The following is a 19,863-nucleotide window of genomic DNA, read 5'->3' as shown; positions in this document are numbered from 1 at the left end:
ACCATGCAGGTATTTACACTATCTTATCTAATAACTCACCCCATTCTAACTCATGGGTCCTTGATACCGGTTGTGGTATTCATATCTGTTCTAATTTGCAGGGACTAAGAAGAAGTGAGAATGTGGAGCAAGGAAGAATGAACTTAATCATGGGGAATAGGAAAGCTTTACCTATCACCAAGATTGGAGTTTATACTTTATCGCTAAGTAGTGGGTTTAGTTTAGATTTGAATAAGTGTTGTTATTCGCCAGAAATGGCAAGAAATATTATTTCCTTTCATGCATTTTATAAACAAGGTTTCACCTTTTCATTTGATAATGAAGTTGGTTCGATTAATGCTTTCTTTAATAATGCTCTTTATTTTAAAGCATTACCTTGTGATGACGTGTATGAAATAGTATATGTGGTTGATAACCTAGGAAATAATGTATTGTGTATTGATTTTGTTAATAATAACTTGGATAAAGAATCATTATGGCATTGTCTTCTTGGACATATAAGCAAGAAACGCATAGGCCAACTCCAAAAGGATGGAGTCTTGGAGTCATTTGACCTAAAGTCAGATGATAGTTGCGAATCATGCTTACTTGGAAAAATGACAAAGTCACCCTTCACAGGTTCTTGTGAGAGGGGTGAAGGTTTGTTGGATCTTGTGCACACGGATGTGTGTGGACTATTCAAACATGCCACAAGGGATGCTAATCGTTATTATTTGACTTTTACTAATGATTATAGTAGATATGGATATGTCTACTTAATCAAGCATAAGTCAGAGACTTTCGAAAAGTTTAAGGAATTTAAACAGGAAGTCGAGAATCAATTGGGCAGGAACATTAAGATGCTTTGATCCGATCGAGGTGGTGAGTATCTTAGTTCGGAGTTCCTTAACTATCTTAGGGAATGTGAGATTGTCTCACAATTAACACCTCCCAGGACACCGCAGTTGAATGGTGTGGCTGAGAGGCGTAATCGAACCTTGTTGGATATGGTTCATTCCGTGATGAGTCGAGCTTCGCTACCAATCTCATTCTGGGGGTATGCCTTAGAGACTGCCGCCCATATCCTTAATCTAGTCCCTACAAAGAAAGTTGCCAAAACTCCTCATGAGATGTGGACTGGTAAAGTACCCAAACTAGACCACATCAAGATTTGGGGTTGCGAGGCTTTCGCGAGATGCGAGATTCATGATAAGCTCGAGCCTCGAAGCGAGAGGTGTATTTTCATCGGCTACCCACAACAATCCTTTGGTTACCTCTTCTACGGACCTAGTGAAAATGTGGTCTTTGTAGCTAGGAGGGCTTTCTTTAGAGAGAGAGAGAGAGTTCATAAGCCAAGGAAAAAGTGGGAGGCAAGTTGATCTTGAAGAAATTCAAGAGTCAAGCGGTGAAGGAACATCAAACCCTAGCACTCAACTTGAGGAGGAAACTCCTGTTGAGCCAATTGACAAGTCTGTACCTTTAAGGCATTCCACAAGGGTTAGGAATGCACCTGAGCATTACTATGGATTCCAGATTACTGCAGAAGGTGATACGCTTATCAGTGATGAGACACTGATAGGTCTGGATGAACCTAACAGTTACACAGAAGCCATGGCAGGCCCTGAGTCAGCCAAGTGGAAAGAGGAAATGGACAGCGAGATACAGTCCATGTATGACACTCAAGTTTGGAACTTGGTTGAGAATGTACCAGGTCGTAAGACAGTAGGGTGCAAATGGATCTTCAAGAAGAAGACCGACATGGATGGTAAAGTACACAACTATAAGGCACGATTGGTTGCAAAGGGTTTCTCACAAACTCCGGGAGTTGATTATGATGAGACCTTTTCTCCAGTGGCTAAGATTAAGTCTATTAGGGTTCTGTTAGCCATAGCTGCATTTCATGACTATGAAATATGGCAAATGGATGTCAAAACTGCTTTCCTTAATGGAAAGTTGGCTGAAGATGTTTACATGAGTCATCCAGAAGGTTTTGTCAACAATGAGTACCCTAATAGAGTGTGTAAGCTTGAAAAATCCATTTATGGGTTAAAGCAAGCACCTCGCAGATGGAATCTTTGCTTTGATGAGAAAGTCAAGGAATTTGGCTTTTCTAGGAGTGAAGATGAATCTTGTGTGTATGTCAAGGCTAGTGGGAGTATAGTTAGCTTTTTGGTATTGTATGTGGATGACATACTACTCATTGGAAATGACATCCCAACTCTGCAGGAAGTTAAGTCCTGGCTTGGGAAGTGTTTGTCTATGAAGGACCTAGGAGAAGCTGCCTATATTCTAGGGATAAGGATCTTAAGAGATCGAAGTAAAAGACTAATTGGACTTAGTCAGAGTACCTACTTGGATGAGGTGCTGAAGAGATTCAGCATGCAGGACTCCAAGAAAGGAGAGTTACCCATCCAGAGTAACGCCAGATTGAGTAAGACACAAAGCCCTAGCACTGAGGCTGAGATAGCAGAAATGAGTCGAATACCTTATGCTTTGGCTGTAGGATCGATCATGTATGATATGATGTGTACATGACCTGATGTAGCCTTTGCCTTGAGCATGGTTAGCAAGTATCAGGGGAACCCTGGCAAGGCACACTGGACTGCGGTAAAGAATATTCTCAAGTACCTACGGAGCACTAAGGACTGGGTCCTTATCCTTGGTGGGAGTGATGACTTGAGAGTTATAGGGTATAATGATGCTAGCTTTCAGACTGATAAAGATAATTTCCACTCTCAATCAGGCTGGGTCTTTACCTTAAACGGAGGAGCAATTTCTTGGAAGAGTTCCAAGCAAGAGACAGTGGCTGATTCAACTTGTGAATCAGAGTATATTGCAACTAGAGAGGCAACAAAGGAGGCGATATGGCTAAAGAACTTCATTGGAGACCTTGGAGTTGTACCAGATATTAAAGAGCCAATGGAAATTTTCTGTGACAGTGAAAGCGCTGTTGCCTTAGCCAAGGAACCAAGGGATCACGGGAGATCCAGACACATTGACAGAAAATACCATTTTATCAGACATCGAATAGAAGAAGGACTCCTTGTGGCAAAGAGGGTATCATCGGATGAGAATCCAGCAGATCCCCTCACGAAGGGACTGACTCGGGTTAAGCATCTCCAACATGCTCGGAGCATAGCGCTGAAGGATGATATTAGATTTAGTAGTTAGATAACCTAGAAATTTGTAAAGTGTAATTGACATTAGATGATGAATAAAAGGTGGTTTATTTATGAGTAAAGTGTTGCTATCTCTTGTCGATCGTTTACTATATTTCTTTTGCATGTTTTGACTTCCAGAATAATTATGTTTGGTATATCATATTATTCAAACCTCCACAGTCGGTCATATGTTGGAAGTAGGTATGAATCAAGACTGTCATGATTGGTTGCAGAGGTATAAGGTGTTGGACATGGCTACAACAATCATGAGTGCTCATAAGTTCTGAGCATTGGACTCAACCCATGCTCACTGGAATCACTTCATGGAATTTATATCGAGTGATCGTGAGACGGTAATATCATATAAGTCTTCAAACCTAGAGATATGATTTGTTACTTACGAGTTGGTTATGCATTGATTGTACGAAAAACGCATTGGTAACTCGATGTTATAAAACATGCTTTTGTGTGTAATTCAATGAGTGGTAGAACAAACATATGAGTCGAAGTTTATCTGTTCCTTCTTGGATTATAAGCTGATATCTGGGACCCTCGATGATTTTGTTTTGACCTATGTATCGGGCCCAGTAAGAACTAAGTTGATGTGTTCAATTAAGTTCTTTGTCAAACAAATCGGAAATCGGGAAACAAACTGCTGGACAATAAGTAAGACATTGTTCCATGCATTTGTCCGGCTGATATCTAGAACATAGGATTATATGACACTTATCTTAAATGGCGTATCATCATCTTCTCAGTTCCGAGAGACCTTGAAAGAGCTACGATTGCCAGTCGGTTCCTGAAGTACTAGAGTTATAGTTATTAGACTTATCCAAGTGGGAGACTGTTGGATAAGGTGTCTAAGTCCATAACTATTTCTGGTAAGTACTTGACCCGACCCGGCATGGTCCATTTGGGTTGCATGGCACCATGCAATTGGATAGACTAAATGAGAGAAATAATACTTGGAGATTATTAATATATTATAAGTTCTAATATATTAATAATATTATTTGATTAGTTTGATCAAGAATTAATTTCGAATTAATTATGTGATCAAAAGATAACTAATTAAATATATGGGTTGATTATGTAAATCATCCATATCTTGTATAGTGGACTAAGAGGCTCCATGGATTATCAAGTTGGGTTCCACCCATAGGATGCTCCATGGGAGTTACAAACCCATGGGTCATGGAAATAAAGAGTCGTGACACATTAGGGTTTACATGGTGTAACCCTAGATGTGTCAACACTATATAAGAGTCCCATTCTCCACCAAAATCGGCTATACATATGAAACAAGAGGGCTAGGCCGATTTTAAGAAGTGTGTATTCTCTCAAAAGTCTTTCCAAGAGCATTTGGTGTTGTGTGAAGCACTTGAGGCATCACACTTGGGTTGCTAGGCTCACAAGGTTTCAAGGAACATAAACAACAACAAGGTAAGTTATTCTATCTTTCATTCAAGTTAAAAATTGTTCCCAATGTATGCTAGATAGGAATATAACCTTGGAATTCAACTTTGCATGATAATTAGACAAACATAGATCCAAGGTTATTAGGGTTGCATGTACACTTAGGAAGTGTTAGAATGCTTAAAACCCATCAAAAAGAAGCAAAGAATAAGAAGATTAAGAAAAGATGAGAAATCAAATCACCATCTTTTCTATTTCATACAACATAGCTTCTGTATGTTGAACAAATATCGGTGCACTGAAATCATCTTCAACATCAATTATGCTCAAGTATTCAGTGTCAATCTCATCATGGATAATTTGGACTTTTGTATTTTTTTGATGGGTTTTGAGCAATTCTAACACTCCTAAGTGTACATGCAACCTTAGAAAACCTTGGATCTATGTTTGTCTAAGATACATGCAAAATACTTTTTCCAAGGTTCATAAACCTATCTAGCATACATGAGGAACTTTATAATATAAAAGATAGCTAGAAACACATACCTTGTTGTTGTTATGATTCCTTGAAACCTTGAGAGCTTAGCACCCCAAGTGTGAGTCCTCAAATGCTTCGCACAACACCAAATGCTTTGGAATAACTTTGAGAGAATATGTAACACTCTAAAAATCGATCAAGCCCTCTAGTCACTATATATAGCCGATTTTGGAGAGTATGATGTTCTTTATATAGTGTGTCACATCTAGGGTTACACCATGTTAACCCTAATGTGGCATGACTCTTCATTTCCATGACCCATGGGTTTGTAACTCCCATGGAGCATCTAATGGGTTTAACCTAACTTGATTATCCATGGAGCCTTTTATTCCACTATATAAGTTATGGATGATTTACATAATCAACCCATATATTTAATTAGTCACCATTTGATCACTTAATTAATTCTAGATTAATTCTTGATCAATACTAATTAAATAATACTATTAATATATTAGAACTTATAATATATTAATAAACCACAAGTGTTAATTCTCTCATTTAGTCTATCCAAATGCATGATGCCATGCAACCCAAATGGACCATGCCGGGTCGGGTCAAGTACATACAAAAAATAGTTATGGACTTAGACAACTTATCCAACAGTCTCTCACTTGGATAAATCTAATAACTATAACTTCAAGTATGACTTCAGGAACCGATCGGCAATCGTAGCTCTTTTCACGGTTTCTCGGAACTGAGAAGATGATGATACGCCATTTCAGATAATTGATCATATAATCCTCTGTTCTAGATATCAGCCGAACAAATACATGGAACAGTGTCTTACTTTTTGTCCAACAGTTTGTTTCCCGATTTCCGATTTGTTTGACATAGAACTTAATTGAACACGTCAACTTAGTTCTGACCGGGCCCGGTACATGGGTCAATACAAAATTATCGAGGGGCCCAGATATCGCTTCTAATCCAAAAAGGAATAGATAAACTTCGACTCATATGCTTGATCATCTACTTGTTAAATTACACACAAACGCACGTTTTATAACATCGAGTTACCAATGCGTTTTCGCACGATAAATGCATAAATAACTCATAGTTAACAAGTCATATCTCTAGGTTTGAAGACTTATATGATATTACCGTCTCACGATCACTCAAGATAAATTCCATGAAGTGATACAAGTGAGCGTGGGTTGAATCCAATACTCAGAACTTATGAGCATTCATGAGTGTTGAGGCCATGTCCAACATCTTAGACCTCTACATCCAACTCATGACAGTCTCACTTCATACCTACTTCCAACATATGACTGACTGTGGATAATTTGAATAATATGTAAAACTCAACATAAATATTCTAGAAGTCAAAACATGCACAAGAAATAATAGTAAACGATTGACAAGGGAGCAACACTTTACTCATAAATAAACACAACGTTTATTCATCATAAAATGTCAATTGCACTTTACAAATTTCAAAATTATCTAACTACTAAAACTAATATCATCCTTCAGCCCTATGCACCTTGCATGCTGGAGATGCTTAACCCTACCCAATCCCTTTGTGAGGGGATCTGCTGGGTTCTCATCCGATGATACCCTCTTTGCCACGAGGAGTCCTTCTTCTATACGATGTCTGATGAAATGGTATTTTCTGTCAACGTGTCTGGATCTCCCATGATCCCTTGGTTCCTTTGCTAAGGCAACTGCACTTTCACTATCACAGAAAATTTTTATGGGCTCCGCTATAGCTGGTACAACTCCAAGGTCTCCAATCATATAGCCTCCTTTGCTGCCTCGCTTGCCGCTATATACTCTGATTCGTAAGTTGAATCAGCCACTGTCTCCTGCTTGGAACTTTTCCAAGAGATTGCTCCTCCATTTAAGGTGAAGACCCAGCCCGACTGAGAGCAGAAATTATCCCTATCAGTCTGGAAGCTAGCATCACTATACCCTACAACTCTCAAGTCATCATTCCCACCAAGGGTAAGGACCCAGTCCTGAGTCCTCCGTAGGTACTTGAGAATGTTCTTTACCGCTGTCCAGTGAGCCTTACCAGGGTTCCCCTGATACCTGCTAACCATGCTTAAAGAAAAGGCTACATCAGGACGAGTGCAGGTCATAGCATACATGATGGAGCCTACTGCAAAAGCATAAGGTACTCGACTCATTTCTGCTATCTCAACCTCGGTACTCGGGCTCTGAGTCTTACTCAGTCTAGCGTTACTCTGGATGGGTAACTCTCTTTTCTTGTAATCATGCATGTTGAATCTCTTCAGCACCTTCTCCAAGTATGTACTATGACTAAGCCTAATTAGTCTTGTACTCCGGTCTCTCAGAATCCTTATCCCTAGAATATAGGCAGCTTCTCCAAGGTCCTTCATAGCGAAACACTTTCCAAGCCAGGACTTAACTTCCTGTAAGGTTGGGATGTCATTTCCTATGAGTAGTATGTCATCCACATACAGTACCAAAATACTAACTATACTCCCACTAGCCTTTGACTTGTTTTAATCCATATATGCATTTCTCAAGCTTACACACTCTATTAGAGTACTCTGTGCTGACAAAACCCTCTGGCTGATTCATGTAAACATCTTCAGCCAACTTTCCATTAAGGAAAGCGGTTTTGACATCCATTTGCCATATTTCATAGTCATGAAATGCAGCAATGGCTAACAATACCCTAAGAGACTTAATCTTGGCTACTGGTGAAAAGGTCTCATCATAGTCAACTCCTTGAGTTTGAGAAAAGCCCTTTGCAACCAATCGTGCCTTATAAGTGTGTACATTACCATCCATGTCGGTCTTCTTCTTGAAGATCCATTTGCACCCAACTGTCTTACGACGTGACACATTGTCAACCAAGTCCCAGACCTGATTGTCGTACATGGACTGTATGTCGCTATCCATTGCCTCTTTCCATTTAGCAGACTCGGACTGCCATGGCTTCCGCATAGCTATTAGGTTCATCCAGACTTACTAATGTTATCATCACTGATAAGTGTCTCACCTTCCGCAGTAATATGGAAACCATAGTGATGCTCAAGTACATTCCTAACCCTTGTGGAACACCTCAGAGGTACAATTGGAGGTATAATTGGATCAACAGGAGTTTCCTTCTCAAGTTGACGGCTAGGGTTTGAGGGTCCTTCACCACTTGACTCTTGAATTTCTTCAAGGTCAATTTGCCTCCTACTGGTTCCTTGACTTATGAACTCTCTCTCTCTCTCTCTCTCTATATATATATATATATATATATATATATATATATATATATATATATATATATATATATATCTCAAGACAGCCCTCCTTGCTACAAAGACCACATTTTCACTAGGTCTGTAGAAGAGGTAACCAAAGGAATGCTATGGGTAGCCGATGAAAATACACCTCTCACTTCGAGGTTCGAGCTTATCATGAGTCTCGCGTCTCACAAAAGCCTCGCAACCCCAAATCTTGATGTGGGCTAGACTAGGAACTTTTCCAGTCCAAATCTCGTGAGGTGTTTTGGCAACCTTCTTTGTAGGGACCAGATTAAGGATATGGGCGGCAGCGTCTAAAGCATACCCCCAAAATGAGATTGGTAGCGAAGCTCGACTCATCATGGAATGAACCATGTCCAACAAGGTTCGATTACGCCTCTCAACTATACCATTCAACTGTAGTGTCCTGGGAGGTTTCAATTGTGCGACAACCCCACATTCTCTCATATAGTCGAGGAACTCTGTACTAAGATACTCACCACCGCGATCGGATCGAAGCATCTTAATGTTCCTGCCCAATTGATTCTCGACTTCCTGTTTAAACTCTTTAAACCGTTCAAAAGTCTCTGACTTATGCTTGATTAAGTAGACATATCCATATCTACTGTAATCATTAGTAAAAGTCAAATAATAACGATTAGCATCCCTGGTGGCATGTTTGAAGGGTCCACACACATCTGTGTGTATAAGATCCAAAAAACCTTCACCCCTCTCACAAGAACCAGCGAATGGTGACTTTGTCATTTTTCCAAGTAAGCATGATTCACAACTATCATCTGACTTTAGGTCAAATGATTCCAAAACTCCATCCTTTTGGAGTTGGCCTAAGCATTTCTTGCTTATATGTCCAAGACGACAATGCCATAATGATGCTTTATCCAAGTTATTATCATTTGTAGAATCAATACACAACACATTATTTCCTAAATTATCTACAACAGACACAGCTTCATACACACCATCACAAGGTAATGCTTTAAAATAAAACACATTATTAAAGAAAGCATTTATTCCACCAATTTCATTATCAAAAGAAAAGGTAAAACCTTGTTTGTACAAAGCATGAAAGGAAATAACATTGCTTTCCATTTCTAGCGAATAACAACATTTATTCAAATCTAAAGTAAACCCACTACTTAGCAACAAAGTATAAACTCCAATCTTGGTGACAGGTGAAACTTTCCTATTTCCCATGGTCAAGTTTATCTTTCCATGCTCCACATTCTCACTTCTTCTTAGTCCCTGAAAATCAGAACAAATATGAATACCACAGCCGGTATCAAGGACCCAAGAGTTAGAATAGAGTGAATTATTAGATAAGATAGTGTAAATACCTACATGGTTGGGTTTCACTTTCCCATCCTTCAAATCTTGATGGTACTTTGGGAAATTCCGCTTCCAGTGCGCCTTTTCATGGCAGTAGAAGCATTCAGCCTCTTTGCGATCAAAAGAAGGTGTAACGAAACCTTTCTTGGTTCCGCTAGAAGAGGAGCCATCATGGGTCTTGCCCTTGGTACCCTTTGAAGGGGTCTTCCTCTTCTTACCTTTCCCTTTCCCGATTGCCAGGACAGTTGCGAAGTTTGGAGTAGGAGTAAAAGTGGTAACAACCGACTTACCTTTAAGAACTGATTCTGTGGTCTTAAGGAGTCCCTGAAGTTTGTTAAGGGTGACTTCTTCCTTTTTCATGTGGTATGTCATGCGGAATTTATCATAACACGAAGGTAAAGAGTGAAAAATGATATCTATTGCTAACTCCTCTGGGAAGTTCACATTCAGCTTCATCAGACGGTCCACATACCTTTGTATTTTCTGCATGTGGCATGTGATGGGTTCACCATCTTTCATTCGGGTTGTTATCATGGAGGATATGATTTCATATCACTCTTGACGAGCACTCTGATGGTAGTGGTCCATCAAATCCTAGTGCATCTCAAAAGGATAGTAGTCCTCATAGGACTTTTGGAGCTTGGCTATCATAGTGGCCATCATGATGCATGCCACCTTGGTAGCATCTCTTTCATGTGCCTCATATTCAGCAAACTCCTTAGGAGTAGTAGGTGGCTCAGGCACCTTGAGCTCCTTGTCAAGAACATATTCCTTATTCTCGTATCGAGTGACCATCCTAATGTTTCTGATCCAGTCAGTAAAGTTGGATCCATCAAAGATGACTCTCCCATAAAGGTTCATGAGAGAGAAGGAGCCAGTAGGGTTTGAGCCAGGAGTAGCATTGTTGGAAGACATCTGAAAAGAAGAAATCAAGTTTAGTTTAGATATAGAGAAAGTCCTTAATAAAACACCCAAATGTAATATCAAGGCTAGGATCCAATCACAATATATTATAACTGAGAAGAGGGATGCCGTAATCCAAGCTATAACATATTTGACAGGTAGGTGAATGGCGATTCACCAATTTCCACCATGAAAACGAAATATAAATTATTAGGTTTTATTTGGTTTTTAGAAATTCCTAGATTCTTTTGAGATTCATTGAGCTTTTCAATGGCATATTTCAATCTCGAGTGTGCCCTTCATGTTTTGCGACTGGGATACCGAGGATCACAAAACAAGGTGTGAAGTAACCATGCAAATTACTTGGTACCCTTAATGTTTTTCCACTTAATCGATGTGCCGGTAAACCACACGCGCTCCACCGACCTTATGAAAAAACCTTAAGTCACCCTTTGCCTACCTTGTTAAGTCCAAGTTAGTGTGCCGGTAAACGACACACGCTCCACCAACGACTTAATCGATGTGCAAAGTGTAATTTCATGGATTAGCACCTTATTCACATTTTTCCTAAAGTAACTAAGATTGGGAAACTATAAAACATTTAGTTACTTTATAATAATTATTATACTTTTTAATGAGAATTATAAGTCACTGTCCTACCCGTTCGGCTAACGACCCTCCACCAGTCAAGGAAGCGGTGGGTGAGAGTGGACACCCATTACACTGCCATTTTATAGGCAACAACCTTATACCCCCCTTATAGACTGTCTTCGTGAATGAGGCCTACTAAGGGTAAAATGACTTGATCTTATACATACATACATACATATATATATATATATATATATATATATATATATATATATATATATATATATAATTAAACTTATAATATTATAAAGTATAAGGGTTGAATTTTAACATTTTAAATTCTAGGGGTTGGAACTAAAGTTTATTAGGTGACTTTATAAGTTCCAAAACTTGAGGGCAAGTTTTGTAACTTAACAAAACTCTTCAATTCATAACTTATGAGATTAATTGGTTCATTAAAATGAGTGACTCTTCATTTTATGTAACATATGTGTTTATTTAATGGACATTCAAAGATAAAACTTTTGGTAATCCATAATTTGAGGACAAATTATTGATTCCATTTAAACACATAGTGATCAAGAATTAAAACTAGCAAGAAGTTACCCATAATTCCTATGATCATCTAAACTCATAAGAACATGCATATGAATATCAAAATTTCAAGAACACATAAAATCATGGAATTTTGATATAAGCCATTGTAAATGGATTAGAACAACCATTACGCCATCTAAACTAGGTTTAATAACACCAAAACAATTTAGGGTCATGTTTCTAGTCCATTTCCAACAGCAAAACTCGAAAAACTGCATTCTGAGGCTCCTACTCGTCGAGTGCACGAACCTACTCGATGAGTAGGATGAGTTTTCACATGAACTCAGCGAGTCCCCCCATGGACTCAGCGAGTTCATCATGCAGACAACAAAAAGTCGACTTTTTTTTTCACTAATTAAGTGATCAACAGATAACTAATTAAATATATGGGTTGATTATGTAAATCATCCATATCTTGTATAGTGGACTAAGAGGCTCCATGGATTATCAAGTTGGGTTCCACCCATAGTATGCTCCATGGGAGTTACAAACCCATGGGTCATGGAAATAAAGAGTCGTGACACATTAGGGTTTACATGGTGTAACCCTAGATGTGTCAACACTATATAAGAGTCTCATTCTCCACCAAAATCGGCTACACATATGAAACAAGAGGGCTAGGCCGATTTTAAGAAGTGTGTATTCTCTCAAAAGTCTTTCCAAGAGCATTTGGTGTTGTGTGAAGCACTTGAGGCATCACACTTGGGGTGCTAGGCTCACAAGGTTTCAAGGAACATAAACAACAACAAGGTAAGTTATTCTATCTTTCATTCAAGTTAAAAATTGTTCCCAATGTATGCTAGATAGGAATATAACCTTGGAATTCAACTTTGCATGATAATTAGACAAACATAGATCCAAGGTTATTAGGGTTGCATGTACACTTAAGAAGTGTTAGAATGCTCAAAACCCATCAAAAAGAAGCAAAGAACAAGAAGATTAAGAAAAGATGAGAAATCAAATCACCATCTTTTCTATTTCATACAACATAGCTTCTGTATGTTGAACGAATATCGGTGCACTGAAATCATCTTCAACATCAATTATGCTCAAGTATTCAGTGTCAATCTCATCATGGATAATTTGGACTTTTGGATTTTTTTGATGGGTTTTGAGCAATTCTAACACTCCTAAGTGTACATGCAACCCTAGAAAACCTTGGATCTATGTTTGTCTAAGATACATGCAAAATACTTTTTCCAAGGTTCATAAACCTATCTAGCATACATGGGTAACTTTATAATATAAAAGATAGCTAGAAACACATACCTTGTTATTGTTATGATTCCTTGAAACCTTAAGAGCCTAACACCCCAAGTGTGATGCCTCAAATGCTTCACACAAAACCAAATGTTTTGGGATAACTTTGAGAGAATGTGTAACACTCTAAAAATCGGTCAAGCCCTCTAGTCACTATATATAGCTGATTTTGGAGAGTATGATGTTCTTTATATAGTGTGTCACATCTAGGGTTACACCATGTAAACCCTAATGTGGCATGACTCTTCATTTCCATGACCCATGGGTTTGTAACTCCCATGGAGCCTCCATGGAGCATCCAATGGGTTTAACCCAACTTGATTATCCATGGAGCCTTTTAGTCCACTATATAAGTTATGGATGATTTACATAATCAACCCATATATTTAATTAGTCACCATTTGATCACTTAATTAATTCTAGATTAATTCTTGATCAACACTAATTAAATAATACTATTAATATATTAGAACTTATAATATATTAATAAACCACAAGTGTTAATTCTCTCATTTAGTCTATCCAAATGCATGATGCCATGCAACCCAAATGGACCATGTCAGGTCGGGTCAAGTACATACCAAAAATAGTTATGGACTTAGACACCTTATCCGACATTTTTACCTTGTCATCAAAAGAAAGTTTATGTAAACACATATATAACATAAAAAATCAAATAGGGCTCAAAGTTGCTCAAAGTGTAGTTAAAACTGGGAAGAATGAGCATTTTTGTTGACAATGTATAACAAAAACCACTATACCATGAAGCTAATGTTGCAAATGCTTTCTATTGATATTTTTTCTATAAAAGATATTCAGTTTTATTTGCATGTTTCATAGAATAGATTAATTAGTCAAAAAATAATAAAGATATAAATTATAACTTGATTAAGGGGGATAAAATAAGTGGTTATGATTGGAGAAAATAACAAATTTTTTTTTTCACTACAATCGTATAACCTTTTCAAAGATTGGTTGAAACAGCGAAAATCTTTACAAAAAACCTCCTATTGGAGGTGGTCTAACTCTAAGTTAATTTTTTCACTAAAATTAAAAATAAAAAAAAAGCCAAAATAGTTGCTGGTGAGAAAGTTCATAATTTTTCATCACTATATAGTATGTTCAAAAGTTTATAACGTTTTTCATAAATTTCATATGTAGATATGGCAATCATGAAAGAAGTGACAAACCTTGTTCATGAAACATGGTCATTATCAAAATGGACAAATCAATGCCTGCATATGTTCTATCCTTGTTAGAAAAGTAAAAGTTAGACAAATGTGTTAAAAGTTGAAGCATTAATTTACATAAATATGTAGTCCAAACTTGACAACTTGATTAAGAAATATTCAAAATGCATAAATTAATTAACATCTTATGTAATCAAATAAGGCTGATGACTAACGATCTTACATAGAAATGATTCAATCTTCCTATATGACACCCTCAAAACTTCAATGCCATCATTTAATAATATACCAAAAACAAATGGAATAATCAATTTAATTCCCATTGATATTTCTTGTGTTGTGAGAGATATCAAGAATTGATTAATTGTCACTGGAACCCCTGAAAATTTAAAATCAAAATATATGTAAAAGTACAATGCCTCTATAATAAAAACAAACTCCAAATCATAATTGTTAACAACCCACCCATTGATTCTTCCTACTTCTTCTCTTTATTGATGCAACTCCTTTGAAGAATCAACAAATTCCACATAAATCAATCCCAAGGTTAGGTGAAGAGAAGATGTATATAGCTTTTTGGTACCCATTTTGCCCGATTTCTACATTTTCTTCAAAATCATAACAATCATTGTGCCTAATAGTCATATTTGGCTCTTTCTCCAACGACCTAGAAGTTGTATATAAAATACAATACAATTTTAATAGTAATGTTAAAAAGTTAATAAAAAAATATAAAAACTATACAATACCAGGAGTCAAATTGGATTCATGAGAGCCAAGAATATATAAGAAAGATTCCTCTCAATACCTATACAAACTCCCTTCCATTAGAGTGGAAATGAAATGACACATATGCCCCTCATCATGTGATATTTTAGTGTTCATGTTTACACACCATTGGGTTGTTAGGAGTCTCCTTACTCCAACTGGACCTCATGCAGGGATTTTGTTTCCAACCTTTTAACCAAAAAATATTCTCTAATCTTAATCAATAAACCAACATAAATTGATTTAGAATAATCAAAATTCATCTTACTTTTTGTACCAGATCCAACAAATCCATTGCATAAGGCACACCCACAATGTTATCAATTCGATCCTCAAATACTTGCACACTATGAGTCCAATACAATAATTGTTGAATAAATCTTTCATGAAAATTTCCTTCTTTAACTAATTGTTTCAAGTTTACCCAAAATATTGATGAGTCACCCTAGAGACATCTTTATCTGAGGAGGAGGCTTCGTCGTCCGGCAAGCGCTAGCGCGCCCCTCTCTCTAAAGGGGCGTAAGCACTTTACTCGCTAGGGGATGGGATTCATTCACTTGGATTCCTGAAAGTCACTATCCTCAGTTGCCCAACCCAGTCCTCTCGTACTAGGGTTGGCTCCTCGCAGTTCAGAAAGAGGATCCCGCGGAAAGTTTCCACTTTTCTGTCCAGTACCAACACATTTGCAGAAGCCATAGCTCCCCTTTTTGGTCTGATGCTTCACTCATATCATAGGGTTGTGTTCAGTACAATCTTGATGAAAATATACCAAACTTCCACCCGAATCAACCACAATTATATCTACAAGAGGAGTCATAACCTGCTTCACATGGGTGCCTTTTATCTCCAACACATTTTCAGGAAATATTGAAACTTGGAAACAAAAGTGACATGAAATTTATGCATCTTGCTCTTCTTCCTCAATATCCCAAATCAACTCTGCAATTCTGCAACCCTCAACATCAGCTTGAGTTCATCTTCTGTTACAAATGGCTCACTGGTGCAAAATTTAATTGGAAATCATTAATTTAAATGAAATTTAAAGTATTTAAGTTGAAATAAATGGCTAACCTATTCCCTTTTAAACCAATAACTTTAAGCATTCTCATAAAAAGAAAAGTTACTACTCTGATATACTACAATTAAAGGCCATACCTATTTATTATTTGAGACATTGGTTAATTTGATTCAAGATTTTTTCTGATTTACATATGCTACAAATTTTGAAATGATTCACAATTTTTTTAAACTGTGGATCGCTAACTTTACAAATGAATCCCTCCTATAAAACAAAACAGAACACAAAGAACTATTATATTATACCGTAACTCAGAATCACAATCAAAACAACAAAATAGAACAGTGAGATAAATTATTTTGATGAGTTATAGAACCCTAGATCACAAGTTTAGAGGAATTCCCCTAACACAACACACAAATGAACATATTTCGAAAGGATTCAAGAGAAGTCTCATGAAGAAAAAATTCATATCTTGTATATTAAATACTAGTTGTTGAAAAATTCAAACCTTTGTTTGGCTGTTGAAGACGTCATTTCTTCTTGTTGTTCTTGATTATGACCAAAAACTCTATGACTGCTCCAGTTATCCTATCATATAGCCATAAAACAGGATGTGTTAAATGATATTAATTTCACAAATCTAGAATCAATCCATGTGTTGAAATAATTAGCTGACCACATAGATGTTCTCGCTCTTTTGGAGCACCTTCTCCTTGCATAAATGTTCCTGGAATCACTGCTTGAGCAAACTGATTCTCTTGATAATCGACCTAAATCAGAAGTTAAAATGAAAGTCTCTGTCAAAAAGTTATACAATTCGAAAAAAGAATACAAACGAAATGGAAGGAGATATACGTACAGTGAGAGGCAAATTAAACGGAACTATAAAATTTCATACCAGAATTGCAGTTGAAGCAACGTGTTTCCGAGACAGATCTAATGGGGAAAGCCAATAGAATTAAAGAATTACAGGCGAAAGGGATGGTCGTTGCAATGGTCGGAGATAACGTTGTTGATTGACTGTCGTTCGTTGCTGCAGAGTTCAGAACAGATGTGGGGATTAAGGTGAATTGATTCTGGGAGATGATTGTGGTGTAGGTTTTAAAGGAGGCGGCGATGATGTAGGTTTGGAGGAGGTGATGGTGGTGATGTTTGTTTTAGGGGAGATCGGCGGAGTTGATTGTGGTCGTGCGAGTTTTAGAGAGAGATGTCCACAGGAATGGTCCAATAGTCAGTGTTAGTTTCATGGAAGAGGGATCTGATTGATTTATTCCAGGTGATTTTCTGTAATCCCTAAGATACCCTCTGTGACATTTTATAACTATACCCCCGCCATATCTATTTATTTACAAAAATGCCACCATACATCTTGATGATTATTATTTTTTGATCTAACGATCCTCTTTTAGTTCTCGGGTTCTCAGGAAACTTTAAGTTCTCAAATGATCATTCCTCTCTCTCTCTCTCTCTCTCTCTCTCTCTATATATATATATATATATATATATATATATATATATATATAAGTGTCATATTGATACATTACATAAATATACATTATTTTGAGTTATAAGTCACGAAATGTATACATCCAAAAATTTATTTTTGCTAAAAATAAATGACTATTAAAGGTGTATATTGTTTTAATTCTAAAAGATTTAAAATTTGTACTCTTACGATATTCTAAGAATACTTATATAAACAATTATATATAATGTTCATGTTATGAAGTATAAAATGTAACACACATTTAAAATAAGAAATGTTTTACCATTTCAACAAATAAACAAAAAATTAAATATTTAGTATTGTCATATTAAGAAATATCAGAATTTCGTAACTAAGAAATTTTCACATTTCTAGTTTCTTTTGTTTTTTTAAATAAAATATTGAGGTTGTATATCTAATGATCGTTAAAATTTGTGGTTTTGCACTTATGTTGAAAACTAGTCATTGTTCTAAGTACATCTGTTATGTTGCCCGTATTTCTCTAAGAAATGTTTATTAGTTATTGATAAAGTTAAATAAACTTTATATTACTAAGGAATTGTACGTGAACAAAAATACGGGATCTTTATGTGAGTTTACTATTCATCAAAAAACACAAACTTAGTGAAGACCTCTGTAATAACTGTTAATCCCCAAGGAGCGGAGAATGTTGTGTATAGATCTATGCGGGTTGACACCCCGTCCGCGGTTGCTAGCTACAACATTCGTATGACGAGACAAAATGGACGATAACTTCTTATTTTATCTCATTGTTGTTTTTGACGTTGATGAAGCGTCGTTGGAACTATTTTATATTTAACAGAGACGGATACAAGTCATATAGCTCGGTTATTAAACTCCACATTACCCCGAAAATCCATTACCAAATATATCAATATAAATCAAAACGGGATGTATTAGTGTTATTGTTTTAGTGATATTATTTAGTTACATAAATTAAATAATTGGTAATTCACTTATTGAAAATATATAAATTATAATTGTAAGCGCCCAGTTCCCTAGTTCCTGGTACGCATCTTAAATAAGAATTTTTGCATTTTACTCTGGGAGTCGGCGAGTTGGAGGCCCCAACTCGTCGAGTCGAATAAAATTTTGGATGCGGGTGGAAGGACCTACTCGCCGAGTCAGATGCCCCAACTCGACAAGTAGGTTTGTCTGGATGAAACCCTAATTTTAAGGGTTTACACCCTATTTAAACACCTTAACTGGCGTTCATTACAGCCTCCATCACCTCCAAACAGCATTCATGAAGCCCTAGCCCATTTTGAGTATTCTTGAGCCATAGTTGTGGGGTTGTGGTGATTTTGAAGCTAGAGAAGGAAGAGAAAGCTTGAAGGTTCTTGGAGAAGTAAGTAGATCCAGAGATAGTGGCACTTTTCCAGCTCATTTGAGGTAAAAGTCCTATACCTTGCTTATTCCTCCTTTAGATCCCTCTAAGGGGGTAAGTTAGGGTTTCATGGAGCATTTTATGGAACCATTCATGGGTACAAGCTTGTTTGGGAAGTTATAACTTCAGATCCATAACCTTAAAGGGACCCCATGACATAAATGTGCCAACTTTGTGGCCACGGGAGTCTCATGCGTCATAAAAACCTTTTTTTAGGACCATTTGAGCCAAATACCCCATGCATGAACGTCAAGTTTGTAACTTTACGTGTAATATGGACCCTAGGAGGTCAGATCTATGTTTTGGATGCATTAAGACCAACTGAAATCGACTGAATAGTTTTAGACATGGAGGGACTCGATGAGTCGCTCATACGACTCAGCGAGTCAGGCCGCAGTTTCCCCCAAACCTCTTATGTTAATGAACAATGTGTTGAGTTGGAAGAACACTTAGCCAGTTGGGTTCATTATGTACCTGAAGATCATGGAACTCGGCGAGTTCAAGAACAGAACTCGGCGAGTTCAGGACTAAGCCCCAACTGCATGAAGAAGAACTCGACGAGTTCATGGAGAACTCGGCGAGTCCAGGACTAGATGTGCCATCTTGCATGATGAAGGACTCGAAGAGTTCAAGGATGAACTCGGCGAGTCAGTTGCAGAAGGTCCCGACTTTGTTTAAAGGAGAACTCGGCTAGCTCTTGAAAGACTCGACGAGTAGGGTCGAAGTTTTAGCTTTCTAAGGATTACAGAACTCGACGAATTGTTGGGTCAACTCGACGAGTTGAGTCAACCAGATGTTCACTTTGACCAAGGTGTTGACCCTTACCTTGACTTTGACCTGAGTTGACCATAAAATGATAATTAAGGAAGATTGTTATGTGTAGGAATTGAGAGGAGTTGATTCCAATAGCGAGGACATTTCATACACTTTACGACACTGATGTGAGTTACCTTCCAGTAGAAGTGGGTCGAAGGCACCAAGGCCGGCCC

This window comes from Lactuca sativa, chromosome 3 (genome assembly GCF_002870075.4).
Source record: "Lactuca sativa cultivar Salinas chromosome 3, Lsat_Salinas_v11, whole genome shotgun sequence".
NCBI classification, from domain to species: Eukaryota; Viridiplantae; Streptophyta; class Magnoliopsida; order Asterales; family Asteraceae; genus Lactuca; species Lactuca sativa.
Note: the sequence above shows the minus strand (reverse complement) of the source record.